General features: G+C 37.6%; 1 protein-coding gene and 1 pseudogene across 5 annotated transcripts in view; one reads left to right on the top strand and one right to left on the bottom strand.

The window, feature by feature from the left end:
* The window catches only part of MAP3K13 (mitogen-activated protein kinase kinase kinase 13), a 205527-nt gene that overhangs the window by 17380 nt on the left and 164952 nt on the right, over nucleotides 1-23195 (top strand). For 2 of the 5 annotated variants that reach the window (XM_004473732.5, XM_058295491.2), the window contains exon 1: nucleotides 17573-17668. The exons of the other annotated variants lie outside the window; for them this stretch is intronic. The gene's annotated coding sequence lies outside the window, so the exon portion shown is untranslated. Of the gene's footprint in view, nucleotides 1-17572; nucleotides 17669-23195 lie in introns of those variants that run through there. 5 annotated transcript variants of the gene reach the window in all.
* Nucleotides 14371-17823, bottom strand: LOC101430634 (small ribosomal subunit protein eS7-like; annotated as a pseudogene).

Consider the following 23195-nt stretch of genomic DNA (forward strand, 5'->3'; position numbering starts at 1 on the left):
TGGGTTTAGTACCCGGCCTCGGTACCTTAAAACAAACAAACAAACAAAAAGTTGTGTATAAAATGGCAGCTAATTTTATTTGGGGAAAGTAAATGATCACATATGAATAGAAAAATCACTAAAGAAAGCATAAGAGAAGAAAGGACTGATTACCACATTTTTATTGTGTTGTAATGCAACTGTTCTTATAACCATGAGTGTTAGTATAGAAATAAAAAATTTTAAGGCACACACTCAGTATTAGATTCATCTATATTAAGAAGATTATTTTTTAAGAGTTACATAAATGATTATTTTTAAAAACAAAAACCTAACCCATGAATCAGAAGTTGGCATAAATCCAAATTCAGAGGCAAATATACTAGGGTATGTATTGCAGATTCATGTATAGAATGAAGACAAATAAAAAACTTGGAGACAAATACCAAGATGTAAAAGATTTATGATATCAAATTAGAGATGTTTAATGAGACGCATGCACTATTGTAGTATAATAGTATTTTCTTAGATTATATGCAATTTGTGCCAAAAAAGAAATTTAAGCACCATTAATAAGTAGAAAATATATGAGTCAATGTGTTTTCTAGACCATGTGATGTTTAGATGAAAAACATTTGAATGATTTCATGATTTTTGAAGTCTTTCAAATCTAAAAAATGTCCATATTGAATTTCAGGAGAGAGTTTCACTTCCATTTAGGATGTAGAAAGTTGCTCACCCTAACAGTGAGAAAAACCTGATAATCTAAAAAGTCATAATTTCTTGAATCCATCAGAGAGTTGAAGTCTTAAGAGAATGAGGTGAACTGAAATTCCAAAGAGAGACAAGCCCCTCTGAGGAGAGATGGGAAACAGAAACTGTTTTACCTTTGTCAAAACATGGGAAGAGGGACCCATCATAAAAGTGGATAAAATGGTAATGACTTCTTAAAGTCTGAGTATGAGTTTGGGTAACAGCTTTAAATAATTGGGAGCCCCAGATACGGGGGTAGATTTCACTCAATTGCAGCATCTTTTCTGTGGGCCTCAAATGGTGTCCAAAAAAAGACACAATCACAGAACCTTGCCCACTTTTATCAACCTTTCTCTCAATATGAAGCAAAAACTTTAATTCACCTGGGGAGGGACAGGAAACCCTTCTAACCCTTCCCTCCACCCCAGGGCCCAGGCAAAGATCCACTGATTCTGGGGTTATGGTAGAAGCAAAAACTGTCTGCTGCTGGGAGACAGGCAGGAAATGCTGCAGTGGCTCTGCTATCTTGTGCTTAGTGTGAGGACTGGGATGTCGGAGGGTTTTTCTCAGTGTTTCCTCAGCTATAAGGCACAATTTGGCTGCCACAGGTCAGGTATGGGGCAGAAAGCCTGATGCCCAAGGCTTAGGTGCACAGAGCCTGGCTGTGACTGAGGTTGAACCAGAAGAACCAAGAACCCTGAGCACCAGGTAACAAACAACAGCAGTCTACCCCTGAAGGAGGTACAAAAATGTGGAGAGAGAATCTCTCTATGGCACAGCATGCTGTGACTCCTGAAAGATGAGCACAGAGCAGGAATACTGAGAAAAACTTTTAGCACCTCAGGCTCTAGACTAAGTACAAGGTAGCAGCTGCCCACTGTTGGAGGAAGATGCAGAAGGTAACTGTAGCAACAATGAAAAAACACACTCAGCTCAATTGCTGACTAGATTGTCTCTTTTTGGAATTTCATTTTAACTGATTACCTAACAGAACATACAATGCACATTTTCAGATGTAAATAGTTTTTCATCAGTTCCTATAGTCTCTATATAATGACTGGCATTCTATCAAATATTACAAAATACATGGAAAAGTAGCAAGCAAGCAAACAAAAAACCCAAGAACCCATTTTCAAGAAATGAGTCATCAACAAAACCAAACTTAGGGAGCAGATGTGTGGCTCAAGTGGTTGAGCACCCACCTCCCACATGGGAGGTCCTGGGTTTGGTTCCCAGTGTATCCTGAAAAAACAAAAACAAACAACAAGCAAAAAGAAATGAAAAAAAAAACAAAAACCCATAGGAGGTCCTGAGCTCAGTCCCTGGCCCCCCCCCAGTACCTAAAAAAAACAAACCAAAAACAAAACAAAATGTAAAACAAAATCAAAGCTAGACATGACTCAGATGTTGTAACTATCAGACAGGGATTTTAATTATTATTAACATGTTAAAGGATCTAGTGGAAAAGGTGGACCATATACATAGAGATGAGGAATTTTAGCAGAGAAGCGTAAACTCTAAAAAGAGTCGATTGGACGTACTAGAAAAAATCGATTAGAGATGAAGATTCCTTTGACAGTCTTATTGATAGACAGTACAGCTGAAGTAGGAACATGTGAGCTTGAAAATGCGTCAATAGAAATTATCCTAACAGAAACACGAAAAGGAAAAGAAGAGTGATCTGGAGAGGAAAAAAGTGATGTGGGAAGAAAAAAAAAAGTAATGAAAAAATTATGGTCTAACTTTTCAACTACCTAACTATACCTATTGATGAAAAGAGGGGGCCAGCACATGCCACTACTGCTATTATTGTCATTTCTCTTCCTTATTATGTTCCTTGGTGCTTCTCTGTTCTTCCTTCCTTCCCACCCTCCCTCCCGCCCTTTAAATGTTTTATTATACATGCTGTTATCATGGAAAATCAGGACCTTGAAAGAATGTAAGTTAGTATAAATTATGTTCATTTCTGAACTGGTTACAAGTTATGAGTAGTATGAAAACAGATGGAAGCTTTTTTCTCTGTATAGGTTATGATCATCTTCTTGATTTCAGCATTACAATCTTTGCTTGGATTCAGATCTTTGGGACAGGCCAAGATGCATGCAGTTCATGATGGCATGGCAGCAGTATGGAAAGAACGGGTCCTGCAGCTTGGCCAGGTGCTCCACCCTGAAGTCATCTCAGGAGTCGATCATCCAGTGAAATGCCTGGATAAGAACCACCCAAATATTTGTCTCCATTCCACCAGTAGCTGGGGCAGCTGGTGCTACAGCAGGCACAAAGAATGCATACATACAGACCATACAGTTTCTCACTGTCGTCTAAGGACTACAAGTCTTTAGTCGTTTCTGGACTCTAATCAAGAAGAATTATTTAACCAAGGAGAATTATCTTACCAAATTTATTGATCTCTGTATGATAGGGAGTGCTGCTACCGCAAAACTCCTGTTTGAGGCCTGGATCTTTTGGTCAGGGCAGCAGGCTATGTTGGCACTCTCAGAAGTATGCAGTTCCGAAGAGGTTAAGGCACAGTCCTCAACCTACTGCAGTTTGTCATCTCCTCAGCATCTTGTACATATCTTTATCACTGCATGTAGCTCCACACGGGTCAAGGAGGCCTGGGGTTTGAACCGCAGACCTCCCATGTAATAGGCGGACTCCCTATCCATTGGGCCAAGTCTGCTTCTGCTTCCCTACATAAGGGTTTTGAGCCTTCTCTCCTCCTTGGTTAGAACCCATCCAGGGTTGTGTTTTACCTTTAACTGTCATTTTCTCTTTAATTGCTCTTTCTTTTTTTTATTGTGGGAACATATATACAATGTCCCATCCCAACCACTCCGAAACATACTGTTCAGTGGTAATTAATCACTTTTACTATGTTACAATACCCTCACCATTTTCCATACTAGAATTTCCCATCTCCCAAAACCTGTTTGCATTAACTTTCCATTTCCCCTGTCCCCCATTCCTGGCCCTGTGCTCTCATTTCTGTCTCTGTGAGCTTGCATGTTCTCTAATATTTTCTTTATATTTACTATGGGACTTATATTTAATATCCTAAATCTATAACAATCTTGTTAGCTTTGATAACAATTCAATAGTATGCACAAACTATGTTCCTATACCCCTCTATCCCCCTAACTTTATGAAGTTCTGGTCACAAATTACATATATATACATTATGAGTCCAAAACCACCGAATAATTATTATATTTTTGCATTTGCCTTTTAGATCCTGTAGGAAGTAAGTGGAGTTACAATCCAAAAAACAATCATACTGGCATTTATATTTACCCCAGTCATTACAGTTACTTGTGAACTTTGTTTCTTCATGAAGTTTCAATCTATTATCTATTGTCCTTTCCTTTCAACCTACAAAACTCTCCTTTATTTACCTGGGAATGTCTTAATCTCTCCCTCATTTCTGAAAGACAGTTTTGCCAGATATAGAATTTTTTCTGTCAATGTTTTGCTTTTAGCACTTTAAGTATGTCATCCACTATCTTCTTGCCTCCATGATTCCAGTGAGAAACTGGCATGTAATCACATTGAAGGTCCCTTATATATAACATATTGCTACTATCTTATGGCTTTAATTCTCTGTCTTTGGCATTTGGCAGTCTGATTTGTAATATGCTGTTGTGTGGCTTGTTTGGATTTATCCTGTTTGGAGGTTGTTGAGTGTAGCAGTTTGATATGGTTATGAATTCCAGAAATAGATATTGGATTATGTTTGTAATCTAATCTGTACCTGGACTTGATTGAGTTATGATTAGGGCTTTAATTAGGCCACATCATTAGGCCATTGAGTCCCCACACCTTGGTGGGTGGGGACTCACATATAAAAGGCATGGCAAAGGACAGAGTTCAGAGTTCTTGATGTTGGAGTCTGATGCTGAAGTCTTAAGCTGGCACCCCAGGAAGTAAGCACATAGAGGAAAGAGAAACAAGCCCCAGGAAGAAAGGAACCTTGAACCCAGAGAGAAGCAAGACCCTGGAAGGGAGGAATCCAGGAAGCCTGAACCCTTGCAGATATAGGTAGCCATCTTACTCCAACACGTGAAAATGGACTTTGGTGAGGGAAGTAACTTAAGCTTCATGGCTTGGTATTTGTAAGCTCCTACCCCAAATAAACTCTTTATAAAAACCAACCAATTTCTGGTATTTTGCATCAGCACCCCTTTGACTGACTAATACATTGAGTGTCTTGGATGTGTATATTCATGTCTTTCATTTAATTTGGGAGAAGTTTTCAGCCATTATTTCTTTGAGTATTCTCTCTGTCCCTTTTTCTTTCTCTCTCCTCCTTCTCGGACTCCCACAATGCATATATTGATGTGCTTAATGGTATACGATAGGATCCTCAGGCTCTGTTCACTTTTCTTCATTATTTCTTTCTGCTTCTCAGACTGAATGATTTCAATTGTGTTATCTTCAAGTTCTCTTGATTCTTTTTTCTGCCAGCTCCACTCTGCTATTGAACCCTTCTAAGGAATTTTTCATTTCTTTTCCCATGGTCTTCAGCTTTGTTTGGTTCCTTTTCATGTTTCCATCTCTCTAGTGATATTCTTTTTGTGTTCATCTGTTGTTTTCCTGATTTCCTTTAGTTCTTTATCCATGTTTTCCTTAGGTTCTTTGAGAAAATTAGGACCACTTTTTAAAAGTTTTTGCCTGATATGCCTCAGGTCTGGCCCTCCTCATTGGTGGTTTCTAAAGCTTTAATCTTCTCCGTTGCCTTGGCTATTGATTTCTGTTTCTTTGTATGTTTTATAAGATTTGGCTGAAACTGGGCCATTTGATATTTTATTGGGTTGCTACAGAAACTGAAGTGGCATCTGTTCTTGAAGCTTGTATCCAGCTAGTGTTATGAGTTTTCCTTAAATGCTAGTCACTAACGCAATGAAAGAAGGAAAGGAAAAGAAAAAATGAAACAAAACATCTTTCCCAGCTTTGCAGATTGACCTGTATAAACATTCTCCGTCAGGGTTTACCTACACAATGCATTTGGGGAACAGCTCCAGGCCAAAGTGCAAGGGCCAACCTGGTCCTCTTTACACATGTGTCTTGTCTGGGGCATGCCCGTGTACCCTAGGAATTCCCCTCCTTTATCAGTTACAAATGTCTCCTCCGCCCTAGGAAACAGTTCCCTCACGGTCCTGGGCCCTTCACCATGTGTCCTACAGCAAGCAATCCCTTGCCTCTGAGCACTACTTGATGGCTCTCCCTCAGTATTCTGTAGGAGAGTTCTCAGAGCTGCCTTCTATAAGCAGGCACATTCTGGAATGGTGAGTCCCTCAGGCCACCACCAGACACACATGCTCCCTGGATGTGCATGAGCATCACTCTGCTCTCTCTGGAACCAGGGCCAGGGATCTGCACCTGGAATGTGGACTGGCTCCTCGCTGAGCTGGTGAAGGATGAGTGAGGGGTCAGCCAGGGCACCACAAGATCCTATGGTTGTGTTTTTTTATTAGAGAAATTGTAGATTTACAGAAAGATCATGCACAAAATATGTAATTTCCATATATCTGCCCCTATTTTTAATGTTTGCATTAGTGTGGATCCTACAGATTTATTTTAGGAGGTACAGGGGATTGAGCCCAGGATCTCATGCTTGTGAAATGCATACTCAACCACTGAGCTACAAGTGCTCTGATCCTATAGGTTTTAAGTAGTCTTGTTCTTGCTTTGGTGCTTATCCTGTTACTGCAGTCCCTTACCTGTTTTCTGGGTCCTGAGAAAGATGTTTCTGCTAGTTCTTACTGGTTGTTCAAAGCTTTATTTATTTATTTATATTTTAAAGATTTATTTATTTTATTTATTTCTCTCCCCTTTCCCCTCCCCGCCCCAGTTGTCTGTTCTCTGTGTCTATTTGCTGCGTCTTCTTTGTCTGCCTCTGTTGTTGTCAGCGGCACGGGAATCTGTGTTTCTTTTTGTTGCGCCATCTTGTGTCAGCTCTCTGTGTGAGCGGAGATATTCTTAGGCAGGCTGCACTTTCTGTAGTGCTGGGCAGCTCTCCTTATGGGGCGCACTCCTTGTGTGTGGGGCTCCCCCACGCGGGGACACCCCTGCATGGCAGGGCACTCCTTGCGCGCATCAGCACTTCGCATGGGCCAGCTCCACACGGGTCAAGGAGGCCCGGGGTTTGAATCGTGGACCTCCCATGTGGTAAGACAGACGCCTTAACCACTGGGCCAAGTCCGCTTCCCTTGCATAACTTTAAAAGAAAGTATTGTGGGAAATAAAGATGAATTCTTTATGTTAAATATTTTATTAATATTTCCTAAATAATATCAATTTTATTTTATCTTTTTGCTGACTAGATGGTAGTTGAGAGAGAGGGATGGAAAGGAGAAGTCTTTTGGGGAAAGCAATTTGATTATCTAATTTCCCCCCTCCCTGCCTCCAACCATCACATTTTTATTCAAAAATTATTTGAAAACTCAGGATTGCAGTGATACATGGAATTAATATCCCGCCTACAGCTCCTCTTAAATCAGAGGCAGTAGGGACCGGAAGCATTATGAGTGTAAGCAGAAGGACACTCTCCTGCAATTAGTGTGATGTCATTCTAATGGCTTTACAATTTTGTTTAAAAGACCTGTAGTAATCGAGAAGACTTCACCACTATTAGAAAACTGTATTGAGGAATTCTAGGAAAAATATTAAAAGTCATGCTCCCTCTGCCGAACTCTGCTCCTTCCCCATTCACTCTTTAATTCTTTTTTAATGTATATTTTCGTTAGAGATGTTGTGAGCTTATACAACAATCATTCATAATGTGCAGAACCCATTCACTCTTGTGAACCCTGCTTCTCAATATCCAAAATACCAATAAATCCTGTATCTAGTTGTTTGAGAAACTCAGATTGTGAAATGTTAAAAATTTTTTCTGCCCTGAAAACAGCTTTTGAGAGCAAGATAAGATGAGTGCTAAAATTCCAGGGCAATACTTATTGTACTTTCACCTTCTGAAAATGAGGGAGAGAAGTGCCAAGGGAGAAACTGGAGGTGTGACCTTGATTGGAAAAATATTTTGTTTCTACTCTAAATCATTCCCATTGTGGCTTATAACTCTATTGGTTTTCAGTAGTTTAGGGTTAGTTCCATAACTGCCTCACACTGGAAAGGACAGGTACCCATAAGCTTTTTCACAGTAAACCTGAAATAACTTACTCCCAGTCGAAATAGATAATTTAGAAATTCTATAATAAAGCAAAACAATAAATGCTTTGTATTATCTACATTTTTAGATATTCTAATGTAACAGGAATTAAATATGGCCTTAGATTCTTACTTCTACATGCTATATTCAGTGCTTAACATACTTGAAAATTGGTCTATCTTTGATAGCTTGAAGTATATCCAGGATAAATTTCTGGACTTGGGTATGTGAAGTTTTTCTGTGTAAAATTGATGCTATACATGTATAATGTCATACATTTAAATTTCTTCTTTTAATTATGGTAATATATATACCATAAATTTCCCGTCTTAACATTCTCAAGAGTATTCTTTAAAATCAGTTACAATCAAAATGGATCACAACCATCCATTATCAAGACTTCATGACTCTAAACAGAAACAAATACTTTTAACTTTGATCTTTCCTTTAATGGGCTGAGAAGAAAAGAAAGCCTTTCTTTATTTTGTATAAAGTTTACTGATTCACCTGTGATATAACGTGCAAGTTCAAGGTACAGAGGCAGATACCACTTGGCATACCATTCTGATGTATCATGTGAAAGTAGTTTCTGTTTGAAATTTACAGATAGATACTCCAGAACTGACAGGGGAATTCCAGCAAGGTCACTCACCCATTAAAACATTAAAGGAAAAAAAAAAAAGGAAAAATTGCCTTTGTGTAAACATTAACCTATCTGATTTTCAGAGGCTCTTTTTTTTTTATATATTAAAGGGAAAGCTAAACATGGAATTCTTTTATATAGCAAATAAAAAATAATAAATTTAATTCATTTGGAAATTAAGTTTATTATAGTTCTTCTGGATTGGCAGAATATATAGTGCTTAGAGAAATGGCTTCCCACACTGTAGCCCAAAAATATGAGAGAGATTTCAGGCAGGAATTCTTAAACTTTTCTTTTTTTTTTTTTTCATTGTTAGTTCTGTCAGTTGAAACAGACCCAGTTCTTGCTCTTGAAGCTCTATAAACCTGTCCTTAAGTAACACTGACTAACAGACAGCCATTAGACTAAGCAAACATTGCTAGATACACATGATGAATTAAAGTATTGTCATTCTGTAAATGTCTTTTGTGTGGTCTAAATGCAGAATGAAATGTTGACTTTTTAGAAAATAGAGGATTTTTCATCCCTAGGCTGGCAATTTATTCAGTCTGATTTTTAAAATCCATATTCCATTTGATGCTGAAATTTGCACATATGGTACTTCACAAAATGATAGCATATTGCATTGAATTTTAATTTGAATTATTTTTTTAGCTTTCAAATCCTTTATTGTTGGAGTTGTATATGAATCTCTAGGGCCTTTGTGAGAGACAATGTTGGACCTGTATAATTTAGTGCTTTCTGTTCCTCCTATTCCATGTGCCTCATACTGTTGCAGAGATGGCAGAGGCATTTGCTCTCTACCTTTGGATAAAGTAGGACTTTAAAAAAAGATGTATATTAAATGTTGATACAAAATATTTATAAAATATCTGTAAGGTTAATGAAATAACTATATAGAGAATATATGTGTATCTACCAGCTTAGTTTAAGAAGAGCAATATTACCATTATTTCTAATATCGCCTGTGTGCTGCTCCCTGATCCCATATTTATTTTTATTTTGCTCTCTGAGAGGTAATCAAAGTTCTGAATTGTGTGTTAATAACTCTCTTGCTTTTTTCAATGGTTTTACTACATATTTGTATTTCCCTAAATGATATATTGATTAATTTTGCATGTTTTTTAACTTTAAAGAAAATGAAATCATGTTGTATGTATTTTTCTGAGACATGCTTTTTTTACTCAATATTATATTCATAGATGTATCCATGTCAGTACATATAACTTTTGCTCAGTAGTTTTCACTGCTGAATAATATTCCATTGTATGAGTATTCCAGAATTTAGCAATAGATGAATTAATTGATGAACATTTGGGATGTTCTAGTTTTTACTTATTACAAACATTGCTCCTATGAACACTCCTGTTTATGTGTCTGGTACACATGTAAAAGAATTTCTGTATCAATTTTTACCAACCTTTTTCATGTAATTTGCCATGGCACATGTAGAAAATAATAAATAATATTTGTATAACACACTGGGTTGAAGCTATACCTCCTTGGGTGGAGGGCTGAGGAGATGTATATCTGGGCACACCGTTCATTACACGTTAGGGTGCTTTGCTTTGCACATAGTTTGCTTTCTTAAACTATGATGACTTCAAAATTCCTTGAAAATTTGACAGCAGAGATCTGTAGGCATTAGATGATGTTAAGAAGTGACAACCTGCACCCACAGTTGTTTTTGTGAAAGCCAATAGCCTAGGCTGAATGAATTAGTTATTAGAGCTGTAATTCTGCCTTCCAGGTTTAGAATTACATTAGCTTTTTGTTTCTTACGAGGTACTTTCAAACAATGTATACAAAATGGAGTGATGAAAGTTATTTGCGAGGTAAGTTTCAGTTTAGAAACACAAACATTTGGAAAAGGAGCTGGTTTATTTAAACTATTAATAAAATTGATTCTCTTTTAAACAGTTTAAGTCTGTATCACAATATATTAGCATATATATTTCTCCATCCAAATGACATCAGACTAGCCAGTTGATATTAGAAAAGTCCCTAGCCCTGCATAGCTTTCCCAGGGCATTTTCAAGAAGCTACCACATATTACTTGTTATCACTCTAATGGCTTTCTCACACAAAAGATTTTTTTTTAAAAAACCTCGCCTCGTGCCAGTATTGCCAGGTGGCTTGTGGACTGAGCCTATTCCTGGCACTGGAAAATTTTTCATCAGTAAAAAGAAGTGAAGTGCTGGTACATGCTACAACATGAATGAACCTTGAATACATCATGTTGAATGGCACAAAAGGAAAAATATATGATTTCTCTTATATGAAATACTTAGAATAAGCAAATTCATAGAGACAGCACAAGAGTGGTTAGCAGGGATGGGGAGTGAGAAGGATTGGGGAGCTCTTGCTAAATGAGTTTGAGTTTTGGTATGGGATGATGAAAATAGTCTGGAAATAGATAATGATGAAAGTTATACAGTATTGTCAGTGTATTAATGTCAAACAATTGTCCACTTTAAATGATTAAGATTATTTTTGTTTTGTATATTTTACAACAACTAAAAATAATATGTTTTTTTAAAAGTTAGATGGAAAGTACCAGAGCAAAGCTTTCAAGCTTATGCCTAGCCTGGTTTATGAAGATCTGGTGCCAAAGTAGTATTTTAATTTACTTGGCAGAGAATTGCAAATGAAAACTTCATTTCCATTTTATTGGTATACCGTGCATAGTACATAAGTCAGGGTTTCAGATGTTTTTATATAAATTAGAATTTGTAGTTCTAGGACTAACTCTTCTATCAGCATCTATGTCTATGTATGTCTGTATATGCATATGTATATATATTTATAAACACACATATATGTATGTATGTATATAATATGGGTTGTATTCAAGATATATTCATCATCAATAATCATTGATTAAGTATCCGAATGTAGTTGACACCGTGATTTCCCTTTGTGTTGCTAAGCTCTATCTACAGACATAATAGGATAAATAATAAATGGTTTTATAAATAAGGCTCAATAGCAAAATAGTGGTAAATATGACAAACTCAAGAAAATTTGTTCATTACTTTTTTCTTTGAATGTGAAATATTTATTATAATTTTCTGTATGAGGTTATAGTTCATAAAATTATTTTTGTAAGAGTGGGTATAGCTCAGTTGTTGAGTGCCTGCCTCCCAGGTTCAATCCCCAGTAGCTCCTTTAAAAAATATATTTTTTAAATGACAAGTATCCTGAATTGTAATAGCATACACATATTTCAACAAAGCTGGCCATTATGACAGTGATTTCTCTAATTTCCATGAATTTGTAGCCCTAAAAGTTAGGAGGTAAACCTGAGGTAGCCAACTGTAAAGAAATTCAATGCTTGAAATCTCAGGATTTGTTGTCAAGGCTTATGCAAATTTTGTATTTGTATGTCTGTTTAAATATGTTTTACCCCCCAAAAAAGTTGATGCCACAAAAATATCCGTCCTGTGGCTTCAGTACCCCAGTGTGAGAAGCATAGTAATAGAATCCCATTTCCTAAATGGCTTTATTTATTTATTTATTTTTATTTTTTATTGATTTTGTAAAAATATTACATTAAAAAAAAAATTATATGAGGTCCCATTCAACCCCACCACTCCCCCCCCAGCAACACTCACTCCCTTCATCATGACACATCCATTGCATTTGGTAAGTACATCTCTGGGCATCTCTGCACCTCATGGTCAATTGTCCACATCATGGCCCATACTCTCCCACATTCCATCCAGTGGTCCCTGGGAGGATTTACAATGTCCGATGATTGCCCCTGAAGCACCATCTAGGGCAACTCCAAGTCCCAAAGGCGCCTCCACATCTCATCTCTTCCTGCCATTCCCCATATCCATCAGCCACCATGTCCACTTTTCCCATTCCAATGCCACCTTTTCTCTGTGGGCCTTGGATTGGTTGTGTCTGTTGCACCTCTATGTCAGGAGGAGGCTCAGATTCCACATAGATATTGGATGCAATCCTCCTGCTTTCAGTTGTAGGCACTCTAGGCTCCATGGTGTGGTGGTTGTCCTTCTTCAACTCCATCTTAGCTGAGTGAGGTGAGTCCAATAAATCAGATTGTAGGAGCTGGAGTCTGCTGAGGCTCAGGGCCTGGCTATCCTATTGTCAGTCCAGAGATTCAAATCCCCTAAATATATCTTAAACCCCAACACCAACTACAATTCCAGTAAAGTAGGATGAAAGTCTTATGAAAAGAGATCCCATCTGAGTCCAGTTCCATCACGCAGAAACACCAGCTCCAAAGAAGGGCCTAAATGGCTTTAAATCAGAAGTGCTTTCTTGTAGGATAATTTTTACTTCTGTAATCCAGATTCTATTTAGGCTTTACCAAAAGTGAAAGAGATCTTTTGTGTGACTTCCTTTTACCATCAGTGATTTCTCTATTTCTTTTCTAAACAAATGTCTTATGGTCTTTTTCATATCCTCATTTTCTTTGACAGCGCATTTGATGGAAACTTTCTTCTTACATATTCCTTTTATCTTGGTTCCTAGGAAATTATACTATCCTTTTCGTAACTCTTTGGCCAATTCTTTTCTTGACTTTTTTGCTGCTCCTCTCTTCCCTTAGTTGTCCCACAGCTCAGTTTTGTCCTCTTCTTCCTCACCCCGGATCACCCTCAGCTATACCACTCTGTCCTCTCATCTGTACTCTTGTTTTGTATATATCCAGATGATTTTGGACAAATCTACTAAGATGTTTTAGGGTCATTTCATACTCAGCATTGCTGCGTCCTCATTTCCTCGCAAAGTGCCTGGCATAGTAGGTAACAGGACGTATCTGTTGAAGTAATAAATAAAATGGGTCTCATTCCACTTCAAACCAGCTGCCTCCTCTAATTGCCATCATTTGTAACTGCTATAGCTGTTCTTATCTCTTTCCAATATTGAAAACATTTTGTTGATATTTTTCTTCTGAAGTTATCTTATATCCGTGTTAGTTACCTTCTTTTGTATCTTCCTGACCTTTACCCTAATGTAGGCCCTCCACACCTCATGCCAAGATTACAGCCATAGTCTCACATCTGGCCTCTTTGGTTCTTATCTCTTACCTCTCCAAGCCATGTTTCTCTTAGCTGCCATAATAACTTTTCAAATGTCTATTTATTTATTGTTTTAATCAATTTTTTCTGAAATAATTTTTGATTTACAGAAAAGTTGCAAAGATAGTATAGAAAGTTCCCGTATAACCTTCACCCAGTTTCTCCTAATGTTAACAACTTACACACTATGGTTCAATTGTCAAAACTAAGAAATTAGCATTAGTACTGGACTATTAACCAAACTCTAGGCTTTATTTTGTTTTCACCAGTTTTTCTAATACTTCCCTTTTTCTGTTCCAGGATCTAATCCAGGGTTATACTTTGCACTTAGCATGTCTATTTTTAAACAGATAATACAAGCCTTGATGAAAATTCAAAAAGGACAAAATGATATATAAGTCTTTTTCCTACCCCTGAGCCCCAGCCATCCACTCTCTTCCCCTAGAGGCAAACACTATCACTGGTTTCTTGGGTATTCTTCCAGAGAGATTCTCTGCTTGCACACACACACATTCTTTTATCACGTACACACAAATAATTGCATTCTAAATATACTGCTCTCTACCTTGCTTTTTTCACTTAATGTAAATTTACATGTGTGAGTATATTTTTAGTTATTGCTGGGTGGAAGAATTTATACATTTATAACTTTGTCTATTTGTTCTTCAGAGAGATTCTACCAATTTATCCTCCCATTATTTTTCCCCACATCATCAACAGTGTCTTATGAGACTTTTTTTTTGAGAATACATTTTTTAGTCTTTTTGGCTTACAAAATGAAACTATGGAAATTAAAAATTAACATCTTTGCCAGGGAGCTTCTTATATACACCAGAAAAATGTTTCAACCTTGTATTCTACGTTGTTCTATCGTACTTTGTCCAAATGAACCTTTAGAAGCCAGCTGCCACCAGTTTCACATGGATTCTAATGTCCACAGATTCACCTGGGTAGACCAAGCCTTCAAGGAGTGCATTATTCACAGCTATCAGAATATGGGTCCTGGGATGCTTTTTTTATTTTTTGTATGGCTTTTTTGAGATGGCCTAGGCAGAATTCTCCTCTGTGCACTTAAGACAACCTGTTTTCTACTGAGCTTTTTCTCCATTCACATACTAGCCAGACTTGGATTTTCTGGAAAGACTTAAATTGAGGAACAGCAACAAAGATTATAATAGTGTTTCAACCACCAACAACTGCAATTTCCTTGACTGCTGTTATTTCAACTCCCTAAACTGAGCCTTTAGGTCTGAGTTCATTTCCAACTCAAGAAGAGCCTGAGAAATGCCAGACTTGAATTATCTGACTTTTTGCTGTTGGGCTTTATAATCTTTGTGCTTGAACTGAACGTGGCCTTTTTCTTGTTGAACACTGGCCTAGGAAGAGCTTAGGAGACTTTTTGAACTTTGCCAATTTTATAGGCTAAAATATAGGTTAAATTGAGGACATTAATATACTTTTTTTGTTTTGTTTTTCTTCTTATATGACATTGTACTTTTAATTTGCATTTCTCCAAAAATGATGAGGTTGAGTGTCTTCTCATATTTAAGAGCAATTTTTTTTCTGTGAACTTTTGCCTACCTTTCAGTGAGATTGTTTATTGTTATAAAAGTATTCCTTTTATTATTTTATTATTTTACTTTCAAATCTTCTAATTCTTCCTATTTTCTGATATATTAAGTTGAAATCCAAGTTCCCTTTTCAAGACTTGATATCATATGATTCAACCCTGGTTTTACACTGCTTGCCAACAAACCACCACTGCTCTAATTAATCTGGTCTCCTCCATGGTCCCAGGGGCGCACAGTGCTCATTTCTTCCTTTCTTTTCCCCTCTACTTATATCTCCTCATTTGAGACAGAGATCAGTGTCACCGTCTATGGTTTAGTAAACTTCCTTTTAATCTCAAATAAAATTCTGGAAAGAATAATTAACTGGCAATTTGTAAACTCTTAAAAGAAAATAATTATTGCTAAGAGCCAGAACTTAATTCTAAAAATAGTAACCATATTCCCATTTCCAGTGGGGTTCTAGTGGATTGGTACGCTTTAGAGCTATCTCTATTTATTAAGGCATTTTATTCTCCCGATATGTTTGAGGAGTCCACAAAATACAAGCTGCGTGAGACTAGGTGGTTTTGTAGCTGATTGAACAGATGTGCCTCCAAAGTATTGATTCATGGATCAGTGTCAGACTGAAGAAAAGTTTCTAATAACAGGCTTCAGAACTCTGTTCTTGAGTATTCAATGTTTATTTACTAATAACTTGGATGAAATCATGGGAGTTAAATAGATTCAGTTAGGCTTAAAAAGATACTTCCTATGACAGAGGACAGAGGCGTGATTCAAAATGATCCTAATACTTTGGAAGGATGGGCTAAAACTAGTAAGGTGAAATTTAACAGGTTGGAATGTTATGCTCTGCATTTCATCTCCAAAATTAGTTGAAAAAAAAAATTAGCATACAGTTAGGCACCTGGTTTGATGTAGGTTGTGTGAAAAGACTTAGGAGTCCACCAAGGTAAGAGTATAATGCATCTGAAAATCTAAAACAATCTTCAGTTGCATTTATAAAAATATATCATCTAGATTAAGGAACTTGTTAGTGGTACCAGTAGTCTGATTTGAATAGTCTCATTTGAACTATTCTTTTCCATTGTGGGAATAATATTTTAAAAGGGACATTTTGAAATCAAAGTACCTGTATTTTTTTCTATTGCTGTTATACCAAATTAACATTGATGTAGTGTCTTTGAACAACACTCATTTATTATTTTACAGTTCTGTAGGTCAAAAGTCCAACAAGGGTCTCATTGGTCTAAATCCAAGGGGTGAACAGGGCTACATTCCTTTCTGGAGGCTCCAGAGGAAAATGTTTCATTTCCTTTCCAGCTTCTAGAGACTACTTCCATATCTTGGTTCATAGCCCCCTTCTTTCCATCTTCAAAGCGAGAAAGAACTGGGGAAGTTTTCACGTGACATCTCTCTAACCGCAGCCAGGAAAGGTTCTCCCCTTTTAAGGATTCATGTGAATCTAGGATAATCTCTCCATCTCAAGGTCTTTAACCTAATCACATCTACAGAGTACCTTTTGCCATGTACAGTAGCTAGCTCACAGGTTCTGGGGTTTAGGGCATGGACGTCTTTGTTGGGCTATTATTCTGCCTACCACAGCTCTTACAGTGAAGCATAACTGGATGCTGAAAGGGCCAAATTAGAAACAGAGAATCAGACTAAGAAGAATTGAAAAAATAATCGATCTCAAAATGTATTACCTGGGAAAGAATGAGGTAATGTTTATGAAGTGATTAGTGCAGTAAGTATATAATAAGGGGTTGCTGCTTTAAAGACTAATGGTACAAATTGCAGAAAATACAGTCGCCGAGACGGGAAGATGTTTAGGGATGTGGATGGAGATGAAGCAACCTAACATTTTATATTGCAAAGAACAGAATTTGGGATCTAAATTCTCACTTTATATTAGCTCAGTAGGTGGTATGAATGTCAGAAAGCAATAAATTTACCAAAACTCTGCATTATTTCTCTACTAGTGTAAGAGTAGGGAAGAATGGAGATGATAGGGACTATAATAGAGAAGCAGATTTCTGGCCTCTTTCTGCCATGATTGTGCAATATATAGACTCTGAGGAGGAAGGAAAACTTTTATAAAAGGAAGAAAGTAAGATTTTGGAAGCTCAGATGACTATCGTTTTTGTTTTGTTTTCTTTGTTTTCTCCAGGAGAAATATATAGGAAGGAAATACCCTCTGAAACCAAAGCCCAGCCAACAGAGATTATGAGATTTTTCAGGCTTTCCTTATAATCTTCCTTACGTTTGTCTCTTTAAACACGTTGAACTCGACCTTTGAGAAGTTACTGATAAGCAGTTACCAAGCAGGAGTTAAATTAACAAACCCTCCCACCTTGCTCCATTGGGTGATTGCTTCCAAGGCCACAGTAAATGTGTATCAGTGTGAACCTGATCCAGAAACAGCCAGGAAGGGAACAAAGTTTAGTCTGTGAGGAAATAGGCGGCTGCTGGTAGTTTCATGCCATCTGTCCAGACTTCAGTTTGCTGTGGTGTAAGTAGTTTTTGTTGTTGTTGTTATTGTTTTTAATATCATGGTATTTTAATATAAAAAGGATTATAAAACTAATTTCCATTTAATATTAAATCATGATCCTACCTGGCTCTAAGTCTTGTGTACTAGACCTACCTGAAAGAAAGTTTTAGCATTTCATAGGTAGTTTTTTTTTAATTAAGAAGAAGAAAAAGGAAAGCTATGATGTTTTTCAGCAAATGTTCTACTAAAACAGGTCCTGCTTGCATAAAATGGTTTTTAATTTCTTGTCTTTAGTTGTGTGAAGGAATTTACAGTCAGAAAATAAACATGAAGGAATTTACAGTCAGGAAATAAACTTTAAAAAAAAATGTGAGTGCCCAGAGATTGATGGTTTCTAAATAGTGCTTGGATTTCTCCTTGATGTTCTTTTTAATTGCTTTTCCTTTAGTTTAGGTCCCCGTTACCAATTTATGTTAGCAAATATTTAGTAGTCTTTTAGGTAATTAAACTGGAGATTTTGGTGTTCAAAGAAATTAAATGAATGAGAATGAATTGAGCTTAATATGATGTAAAAAGATGTTGGGACCCTAGATTTCAGAGTAGTAGAATGTGTTTTCAAAGAGGATATGAAATGGATGGAAGTGAGAAACTATCAGAAATTTCATACAACTTTGGAAAAAACTGTTGTTAAGATTTTGACATCTGTACTAATTTCCCACAGTGAGTTTCTATGTGGTATGTAAAGTAAGTTTCATATATGAAATTAGAGTTGCTGTGTTTCAGTTATTGTAGTTATAGTTGTAGTTCTATGTTAAGATTAAGATTCCAGAAACTATATACACGTTATTACACAAACATATTGACTTTATTGAGTGCAGTTCTGAGAATGGTATGGTTTCATTTGGAATTGGGAAGACTGAATGTTTTCTCTTTCCCTTTTGCCACAATGTATTTAAAAAAAAACAAAAAAACCCTTCATAATGAGTTCTGTGGAGATGGAGGACTTGGCCCAGTGTTTAGGGCGTCCGTCTACCACATGGGAGGTCTGCGGTTTAAACCCCGGGCCTCCTTGACCCATGTGGAGCTGGCCCATGCGCAGTGCTGATGCGTGCAAGGAGTGCCCTGCCACGCAGGGTGTCCCCGCGTAGGGGAGCCCCACGCGCAAGGAGTGCGCCCCGTAAGGAGAGCCGCCTGGCGCAAAAGAAAGTGCAGCCTGCCCAGGAATGGTGCCGCACACACGGAGAACTGACACAACAAGATGATGCAACAAAAAGAAACACAGATTCCTGTGCGGCTGACAACAACAGAAGCAGACAAAGAAGACGCAGCAAATAGATACAGAGAACAGACAACCGGAGCGGTCGGCGGGGGTGGGGGCGGGAATAAATAAATCTTTTTTAAAAGGTTCTATGGAGTTTAAACACAGAAAATTTGCTGAGGTTAATATATTGTGCAAAATTTATAAAAGCTGGCTATTAGTGGCCTTTCAAATTCCTTGGGGAGTGCTAAGGAGAGAGATTGTTTATGCAGAATTTCACTGATTTTCCCTTTCCTCTATCTTCATCTCGGACCTCAGGGACACTCAGTCTATTTCGCTAGCTTGCTTCTTATTCACACTGTACCAAATGTGAGTGCAGACTCTGATACTGGGTTTCAGCTGACTCTGGGTGGGATGGAAGCCCAGTACAGCAGGCTATAGGATTATAATAAAGGGAAAACCTTTATTCACCTTTCAGATTGTTGAATTTCAGTGGTTCTAGGTTCTTAAGCTAATTAATTTGCCCAAATCAGTAGCCTCCGGTGGGTCAGGTTACTACTCATTCAGTTGTTAGTTTATGAAATGGGAATAAGAAGGTGGTGGTGGTAATGGGGTCCTTGGAAAGGAGTCACATTTACAAACTGGATTTGAAATATTTCAGTCTTCTGACAACCTGGAAGGCCAAACAGGTATGTATGCTGGCTGAATCTTAACCAAGCCCCTCCAGCAGGAGTTCTGAACCCCTTTGCGAGTCAGGTGAAAGCCAGAGGCCCCTTACTAAGTCCATACTATGCTGTGTATTATTTAATAAATATATCACACCTGCACCAACACGACCCCACAAGAATAATGTTTTTTTTGAATTTCAATTCAAGCTCATGGATCCTTTGTTAAGAACCACTGTCCTATAGGATTTTTTAAAAAACCTTTAGTAGCTGCTGATAACATCCAAATCCTTGCCGATGTCCTACAAAGCCCACACAATCTGGCTTCTGACATCGTTTCATATCATTGCCTACCATTGTTCTCCTGATTCATTTCCCTTCAGCTACTCAAGTGTTTTTGTTGTTTCTGGAACATATCAGGCTTGTTCCTGCATCAGGGTCTTTGCAGCTGGAAAACTCTTCCCCTAAGTTGTTTCCTCCCTTACTTCATTCGGGTCTCTACTCAAAGGCCTTCTCCTCAGAGATGCCTTCCCAGACCACTCTATCTAAAATAGCACGCTACACCACTTCTACCACATCACTGTTTTTCCCTTTATCCTGATTTCCTTTTCTGTAAATAGCCATTTGGCATTATTAATTATTTAATTTATTTTTAGGAATAAATTATATATAATATTTATTTATAGAATGCAAGTTCTAAAAGGGTGAGAAATTTGTCATGCCCTGTGCTATATTGCTCTATTGCCAGGACCCTGAATAGTGCCTACGTGATGTATAGTGGGCACTTGGTAAATATTTATTTTATAAATAAATTTTCAGTTGGTGCCATTAAAATTATTTTAAGCATAGGAATATTAAAAAATTTACTGTTTTAAATGGATGATATAGTCACATTATTCAAAGGCCAGAGAATATATTGAAAAGTCTTTGGGGAAGCGGATGTGGCTCAACTAATAGAGCATCCATCTACCATATGGAGGGTCCAGGGTTTGATCCCCAGGGCCTCCTGACCTGTGTGGTGAGCTGGCCCATGTGCAGTGCTGCCATGCATAAGGAGTGCCGTGCCACGCAGGGGCGCCCCCGTGTAGGGGTGCCCCATGTGCAAGGTGTGTGCCCTGCAAGGAATGCTGCCCCCTGTGTAAAAAGCCCAGCCCGCCCAGGAGTGGCACCGCACACACAGGGCTGATGCAGCAAGATGATGCAACAACAACAAAAAGATACGCAGATTCCCAGTGCCACCTGATAATGCAAGTGGATGCAGAACACAGCGAATGGACACAGAGAACAGATAATGGGGGGGAAGGGGAGAGAAATAAATAAAATAAATCTTAAAAAAAAAAAAAGTCAAGTCTTTGCATCCCACCAGGCACCTATCTATTCAGTTCCGATTCAGTGACCTCCAACACTTATTATTTTTCCATGTATCTTTCTAGAGTTTCTTGTCAGAGGTACACATAAGAAAATATAAAAGTAAAAATCTTATTGCACTCCTCTTTTCACATACTATTATACATACTCTTCTTAATTTTTTATTTATATATTATAATAAATATATTGAAGCTCTTTCCATATCAGTACATAGAGATCCTCTACATTTTTATAATAGCTGCGTAGTATTCCATTGTATTGATTTACCATAACTTATTTTTTTCTTTAAAGATTTATTTTTTTATTTATTTCTCTACCCTTCCCTCTTACCCAACCCCCTAGTTGTCTGCTCTCTCTGTCCATTCACTATGTGTTCTGTGTCCACTTGTATTCTTGTCAGCGGCACCCAGAATCTGCGTTTCTTTTTGTCGAGTCAACTCTCTGTGTGTGTGGCACCATTCCTGGGCAGGTTGTGCTTTTTTCATGCTGGGTAGTTCTCCTTACGGGGTGCACTCCTTGCGCGTGGGGCTCCCCTACTCGGGGGGACGCCCCTGGGTGGCAGGGCACTCCTTGCGCACATCACATTGCGTGTGGGCCAGCTCATCACATGGGTCAGGAGACCCTGGGTTTGAACCTTGGACCTCCCATGTCGTAGGCAGATGCCCTATCCATTGGATCAAATCTGCTCCCTACTATAACTTCTTTAACCAGTCATCTAGTGTTGGGCAATTGGTTTATTTCTAATATTTTGCTATTGTCAACATGAAGTTCATAACATGATGCTTATGTCATTTCACACATACTTATAGTACGTCTATATGGTAAATTCCTAAAGTAACAATTACTGGATCAAAAGGTCTCCTAGATATTGCCTAATTGTCCTCCATAGGGATTCATCGGTTTATATTCTCCCAACAGTGTACTGTTTCCCATATCTTTGCTAGCTAGAGTATTATCAGACTTTGAATTTTTGCCATTCTGATAGGTTAAAAAATGGTTTCAGTGCAATTTAATGCGTATTTCTCTCATTTGAGTAGGGTTGAACATCTTTTCATATTTAAGAGAAGCTTGCTTTTTTCTATGAACCACTAATACTCTTTTCTGTTAACAGGATTTTTTTCATTACTAATTTGATGGTATTTTTGTTCTTATGCTTTTGAGTTTTCCAAATTTATAAGTTAGTGGTTATAGGTACCAGCTCTGGAATAAGACTGTCTGAATTTGAATTCTAAATCTGTTAGTAGCTATACAATCTTGATTGGGCAAGTTATTACACCTTTCTGAGCTTCAGTTTTTTAATCTGTAAAATAGGAATAACATTGGGTTGTTATTAAAAATAAATGATATGGTGTGTGTGAAATGGACTTACTGGTATTCTACTATGGAACTATTGATTAGTAATGGAAGAAATTGTAGTATTGATGTGGAGAAAGTGGCCATGGTAGCTGCTGAGGGTAGGGAGAGGGAAGAAGAGATATGATGTAGGGACATTTTCAGGATTCGGAGTTGTCCTAGGTGGTACCGCAGGGACAAATGCTGGACATTGTATGTCCTGCCATAGCCCACTGGGAGGACTGGGGGAGAGTGTAAACTACAATGTAAACCATTATCCATGTGGTGCAGCAGTGCTCCAAAATGTGTTCATCAAATATAATGAATGTCCCATGATGATCAAAGAAGTTGTTGATCTGGGAGGAGTGAGGTGAAGGAGGTGGGGGGCATATGGGGACTGCTTATATTTTTTGAATGTAACATTTAACAAAAAATAAAGAGAGAAAAAAATGATATAAATGAATAGCTAGATCGATAGAAAGATAAGGGGAGCGGGTGAAACTCAGTGGTTCAGTGCCTGCTTCCCATGTATGAGGTGTCCTGGGTTTAATCCCTGATACCACCTTAAATAAATAAATAAGATGAAGTATACTATAAAGCAAATATGATAAAGCAAGAAAAAAATTGTCATAAAGTTCAGAAAATAAGAAAAACTGTTATTCACACATGACATGATTGTGTACATAGAAATTCTGTGGGATCTATAAAAATATATATACGGTCAATTGATTTTTGATTAAGATACCAAGTCAATACAATGGGGAAAGGATAGTTTTTTTTTAATATGTTGCTGGAACTAATAGATTTCCTTAAGGAAAAAATATAAACCTTTACCTCGTTCTCACTCCATACACAAAAATTAAATAGACATGGATCATACACCTAAACTTAAACTCAGAACAGGAATGCTTGTAGAAAAAAA

Source organism: Dasypus novemcinctus, chromosome 4 (genome assembly GCF_030445035.2).
Source record: "Dasypus novemcinctus isolate mDasNov1 chromosome 4, mDasNov1.1.hap2, whole genome shotgun sequence".
Classification (NCBI taxonomy): Eukaryota; Metazoa; Chordata; class Mammalia; order Cingulata; family Dasypodidae; genus Dasypus; species Dasypus novemcinctus.